At 40.7% G+C, this 5,926-nt stretch overlaps 1 non-coding gene across 1 annotated transcript; it reads right to left on the bottom strand.

The window, feature by feature from the left end:
* Window positions 1–734: 734 nt before the first annotated feature.
* On the bottom strand, window positions 735–808 carry TRNAK-CUU (transfer RNA lysine (anticodon CUU)). The gene has a single exon. It is a non-coding gene; the product is annotated as a tRNA-Lys (tRNA).
* Window positions 809–5,926: the final 5,118 nt, after the last annotated feature.

Below are 5,926 nucleotides of genomic sequence, written 5' to 3'. Positions count from 1 at the left end.
GCTTCCCCTGTCCTATGGAGACAATGATAGTCACCTCCAGGATGGACTTCCTGCCGCTGGCCAAGGGCAAACCAATTAGGAGTAATAGTAATGACTTTGGGATAACATATTAAAGAAAAAGAGAGGTTGTTGCACAGAAGAAATTCCAACCAGGGAAGAGCAGAGTGAGAACATGGGATAAAAACATAGACACCAAGGTCAGTGCAGAAGGAGGGGGACGAAGGACCCCATGGGAGCACGGGAAGGACTCAGAGCTGAGGTCCCTGCAGCCTGTGGTGCAGACCATGGTGAAACAGGTTGTTGTTGTAGTAAATAGAAGACGACCATAATAATAAAACTGGGCTTTTCATGATGAGCCTGCAGTGCCCCGGCTCTGCAACCGCTGTGCGTCTGCATCAACAGTGGCCCCGCCTTCGCTCTACTCCCAGCACGGTTCTGCATAGCCGTCCTGCTCTGTGCTGGTTCTCCACGCCGTTGCTGTCTTCATGCCCTCCAGATGCTGGTATCTCCGATGTCTGGAATGCAGTTCACTCTCGGCTCTCGTTCATCTGCCTTTTCCAGTTGTTTCCACTGTTAACAAAAAACTTAATAACCGTTCTCATTAATAGTTCAGTCAGTTTTGAGTAGCTATCATAGCAGAAACAGATGAGAGAAGTCAGGAAATTCTGCAGAGGGACTGCGTGGGGAGGGGAAAATGAAAGGCTCAGCCTCGGGACGATATCCTGTCTGCCTACTGTTCCAACGTGGGTCTCAAACCCACAACCCTGGGATTAAGAGTCCCATGCTCTACTGACTGAGCTAGCCGGGCTCCCTTCAAACTTCACAGCAGCAGCACAAGTCCTAGGGAGCTGCTGTGTTTGAAAGGTTTCAGACACCACTCTCACGCAAACTTTTGTTTTTCAGTCTTAGAGTAGCAATCTTTACTCCGTGTCTCCCATTTGTGAGTGACTGTTGTGAGGAGACTATAACTTGCAAAGTAAACATATTTTTTGCCTCTCGTTCAATTTCATTAACATTGTTAAAAGTTCAAAGACTGTTGTGGGCGGGCTTTATGGAATTCTACAGTGAATGGTTACCATAGGGACCGTGTTTACATCAGCATAGTTGTTTAACTGCCTTCTTTTGTAGCGCGGCGGGGGGAAGGGAGGGGGGGGGCTCCGGGCTTCTGCCTTCCCGTGTTTTCTCAGTAGCCCTCCATCTTGCCCCACCTCTCTGTCTCGGCTTGTCTTCAGCACACTGTGCGAGGGGGAACAGTTTCGATCGTGATCTGAGGCGGTCCCGGCCCCGGCCCCAGCCCCAGTTCCAGCTCGGCTCTGCTGGGCCAGGCCGCCCCGCCCCGTGAGTCCTTGTCACGCAGCTTTGCTCTTCCCCCCCACCCTGTGCCACTGCAAACCCCACTCAGAACCGCCATGTCTTTGAACTTCGTGTCGTGAGCGGCCATCATCATTGTCACGCTGTCAAAGCAGCGCATTTCAAGCGTCAACTATGCGCTTCCACCTGGACTCTAACTGGTCCCATTACTCCCCCAAAGTTCCCAGTGGCTCAACTGCCTCAGGTGTCAAGAAAACTTGGGTCTGGACCCGTTTTTTTTGCAGTGCCCCGCTGCTCTCTGCTTCACCATGTAATAGAAGGGTTAACTTTGTTCATAAAATCTTATGTGTATGAGGGAATAAGGAACTTTTGTTATAATTCAACAAGATAAGTTTCATGGACATCCTGTTAATCAAGCAAGTGTCAGTAAAAATAATTGTAGACATCTTGCTAAACAAACAAGTATCAGTATCAGTAAAATTTACAACTGATAAGAACTGCACCTTTCATCTCTGACAAATGCCAGATGACCACTTAACAACGAGCCACAAACTCAAACCTCAAAGCAATTGCATTCAAAACCCGGGACTTGAAAATGTATAAAAAGGGGACATTTACTACATGGTGGTGTGTGTCTCGGGCAGGGCACTTGCCCTCCAGGCCACCCAGCACTGTTTTGCTTTATTATCGCTTACTTAATAAATTTATCAATGTTTAATTGGAATTGAGTTGTCTAAATTCTTATACTAACTTATAACAATTTTGGTGCCATGACCCGGGATCCAATTTGCTTTGGTGTAGACTCCTGCAGAACAGGGAGGCGTCCTATCTCCAGATAGCCCTGCTCTGAAGGCTGTTCTCACCAAACTCTGGATCAATTAACCTAATAAAATTTCGATAATAAAGCAAAAAAATCTGCAGACCCCTTAAATTTTGTGCACGAAGACCAAACGAAGACCCCAGGGAGGGGTAAGTATAGAGTTTTCTTTTTTGGTGAGTCGTTTGGTTGGGGAGGTGATCCTAAGGTGTGCCTGTGTGAGAGGTCTCGGTACGAGACCAAGCAAGTGTGGACTCTCCCGTAGTGCAGTTCTCGTGGCCCGTGAGGGTGCGAGTCACGATCGAGAGGACGCGAATGTGTGTATGTTTCAAGGCACCTTAGAAGATGGGACAGAGGAAGGAAAAGCAAGCCCTCTGATTCCATGGGGACGGGATCCCCGGGAAAAAAAAAAACAAAACAAAACAGGAGAGTAGAATAGATTACTGAATATACCACCAAACAGTCCATTAGGACAAATGATAAAGTAATGGGATATTTCATCCAGGAAAAAGAATAAATCTAAGAAAAAATAATACATTATTATATCAAAGTTTGGGGAGGGAAGTCACTCTCTAATCCCCATATTATATGACTCGTATTCGGGTCTTCCAAGGACTGGGTGTGTCAGCAATTAAACACATGGATAAATAATAAAGAACCCCCAATCACCCATGAAGAAAATGAATATGCAACATTATAAATACCCCAAAGGTGAAAACCAAATTACCTCTTTGCCTTAAGAAAAAAAAAAAAAAGACTAACAAGCCCTAAAAACCCAAATGAAGGTCCCTTATGGCCCCCCCATGCCCCTCATTAACCCCCCCCTTCCACAAACCCCTCTTGAATCTCCTTCAGTTGCTGTTCCCGCAGCACCATTGAATTCCCCCATTACCCACCCCTTCCACAAACCCCTCTTCAAATTCCTTCAGTTGTTTACACAGCACTGATAAATCCCGTTACACACCCTCCCCCCCCCATCCCCTCTGCAGATCTAACTGCCTTGTCAGATCAGAGGTGTGAAAATCCCAAAAGCACTAAAACTTGTAAAAGGAGATAGACAACCCCAAGAGAAGTCAGAACTTTATTATTAGAAAACCTCTTGGGAATAACAAAACAGTTAAACCAAATTTTAAAACCTAATATCTATACCTGGGAGAAAATGCAATCCAACGCCCCTCCCAGTGGGAACTCTAACTCAGCCCTAAATCGGCAACACATAACTAATTATTATACTTCATTAATCTGGGGACTTTAAGTAACTAACCCCCATGAACAAAATATAAAAGCATTAGAAAATCAACAAAAAAGATGAAACACCTAAAGCATAATTAAAAAGACTGACAAAAAATTTACAACAATATTTAGGCAATAATCCTAACATCCCAACTGGTCAAATATTACTAATAATCCACTTTATAAATCATACCTAAAATAATATTAAAAAAAAAAAAAACTAAAGAAATTAAGTGAATGGCAAAACAGAGACCTCAAAAGATTACTGAAAAAAGTCCAAAAAGTATACATGAACAGACCTCAACAAATTGACCCAAAAGTCCAATAATAAAATGGTTTTTATTATAAGAAAAAAAGTCATCTAAAAAGGAATTCTCCAAAAACACAGAGAAATCTAAAACCACTTAAATAAACTGAAAAAAAAACCCCCATAAAAAGTGTCAAAGACTTCATTATTTAATTCCTGGGACTAAAACATCATAACAAACTCTTGATAAAACTAAATTAAGACCCCAGGATGAAGACTATAACAAATCCTAGTAAATATTAAAACTAATCAAACATATATAATCAAAATTCCCCAAAATTATAAAGCCAGAAAAAAAAACCAAACCACAGTTACAGTAAATGAAACAAAAAAGGAAAAATTTACCAAGTTTCTCATAGAACAAGTTTAAATCTAAGAACAAAAATCGTGCCAAAATTGACACCACAGTGTCGAGAACTGAAAAAAGAAAAGGGAGGGGGGAGAGAGAGAACTGAAGAAACGGTGTCTGCTGTGATGAAAGGAAAAGTCTGTAACTTTAGTTTGATGGCTTAGGAAGAGGAAATTACTTTTATAATCTTTAAAAGGAAAACATAAGAACAGTGTTAGAATCGATAGAGAAAGAAAGAAAGAATTGCATGTAGTAGATTGAGAAGAGAAAGTCAGAGAGAAGAGGAAAATAGTGCTTCCCTGCTCCAGACGAGGTAGGGAAAGAGGATGGGATTTTAAATTAATTGATTAGTTAATACTTTTATTAAAAATCTGAATTAAAATTAAAAACTCTGATATAATAAGTCTGCAATTATATTTACCAGTGTGACATAAGAAAATGTTGTATAATTTTGCCGTTAAAAACTTCATTTTTAAAGGAGATGCAGCGGAGCCATTGTTGATATCATGGGCTATTGTGATCATAGTTCATATAAATGTATTAAATGGTGAAATGGTATTGCTTTCATTACATGTGTCTGAACCTTTGAATATTCTCACAGACCTAAAGTGGAACCAATTATTTGTTATCTTGAAATATGTACACGGAAATAATTTTGGTGTCTATTCTGTACTGAAGGCCATACTTTTAACGAGAACTTCAGTATTAATATCGCCTTTCCTTCTTCTCCCTTCCACCTGGGGAGAGGACTTTGTGTACATCATGTATGTGGACTGAATGACCATTGATTACATCAAGCCTAATCTACCCTTGTTTCACTGAGAGAATATTTCTTCTTCTCACTAGCCCTGTAGAATAACTTCCAGACTGTTTATTGCTGGTCTGTTTATATTGCCCTGTATGGGACATAAACATATCTTAAAGAACTAACTGAAGTAACCTTGGTTAGAAAAAAAAAAAAAAAAAAAAAAAAGGGAAAAGAAAAAATTGGAGTTTGTATAGTGAATACATATGTTTTTATTTTTGTTTCTTTTCCATAAACTTATTTAGCGTATTTATTTTGGGGGTTCCTAGCCTGGAGAGAACTCTGGGGGGTGGCTGCCTGGCAGGGCAGATGCAACTGCCCTGAATCAAGTTTCATTTCTATGGATTGCAAGAAAAAGAGAGAAATATTTTCTTTTCCTTCCTAAACACAACCTTAAAGTAAAAAGTGATTTTAGCGTTTATTTTATACTGAAACCCATGTTGTTAAAAATGAAAAGAGACCATGTGACAACCCAAGTAAACAAAATTATATTTATGACCTAAAGCCTGCTGCTGGCTCTCAGCAGATCACTGTGGTGACTAATTATATTAATTCCTGTATACTAACATATTCACAGCCTGGGAGTATTCGTACTTTCTATGTCCTAATCGAACTCAGTGTAAAAGTGGAGGGAGCTGTGGTAGAATTGGAAAGAAAGCAAAGGGGGACCTTAGTCCAAACAGCACCCTTAAATTTCAAGATGCATAGGATAAACCCTGGGAATTGGGAAGGAAACATCTTTAACCCCTTGTTGAGAGAATCCATTCCAGAAACTGCACACAACAAAGACTACGATCCCTACTGCAAAGCAAAAATGGACACATCCCTCCTGAATGACAGAACCTCTCTGAAGTGACCATTGGACTACAGAAAGAACTATGGACCATCTGAAATTAATCTTGAGAAGGAAAAGACTGGTGAATAAATGATAATTTATTCCAAAATTTCTAAGAAAGCATCCCCCCCTGCTGTACAAAGGATTCCAAATACCTCCTCCATATACTTTACAAATAACCCATTATATACCTTAGCATCCAAACAGAATTCCTCTCAAATCAGGGGTAATCTTTAAAATAATAGGAACCCATATCCATCTGCCCCACT

This window comes from Myiozetetes cayanensis, unplaced genomic scaffold (assembly GCF_022539395.1).
Source record: "Myiozetetes cayanensis isolate MyiCay16 unplaced genomic scaffold, myiCay2020 scf78, whole genome shotgun sequence".
Lineage (NCBI taxonomy): Eukaryota > Metazoa > Chordata > Aves > Passeriformes > Tyrannidae > Myiozetetes > Myiozetetes cayanensis.
The sequence above is the reverse complement of the archived record's forward strand: the minus strand, read 5'-3'. Positions and strand labels throughout refer to the sequence as shown.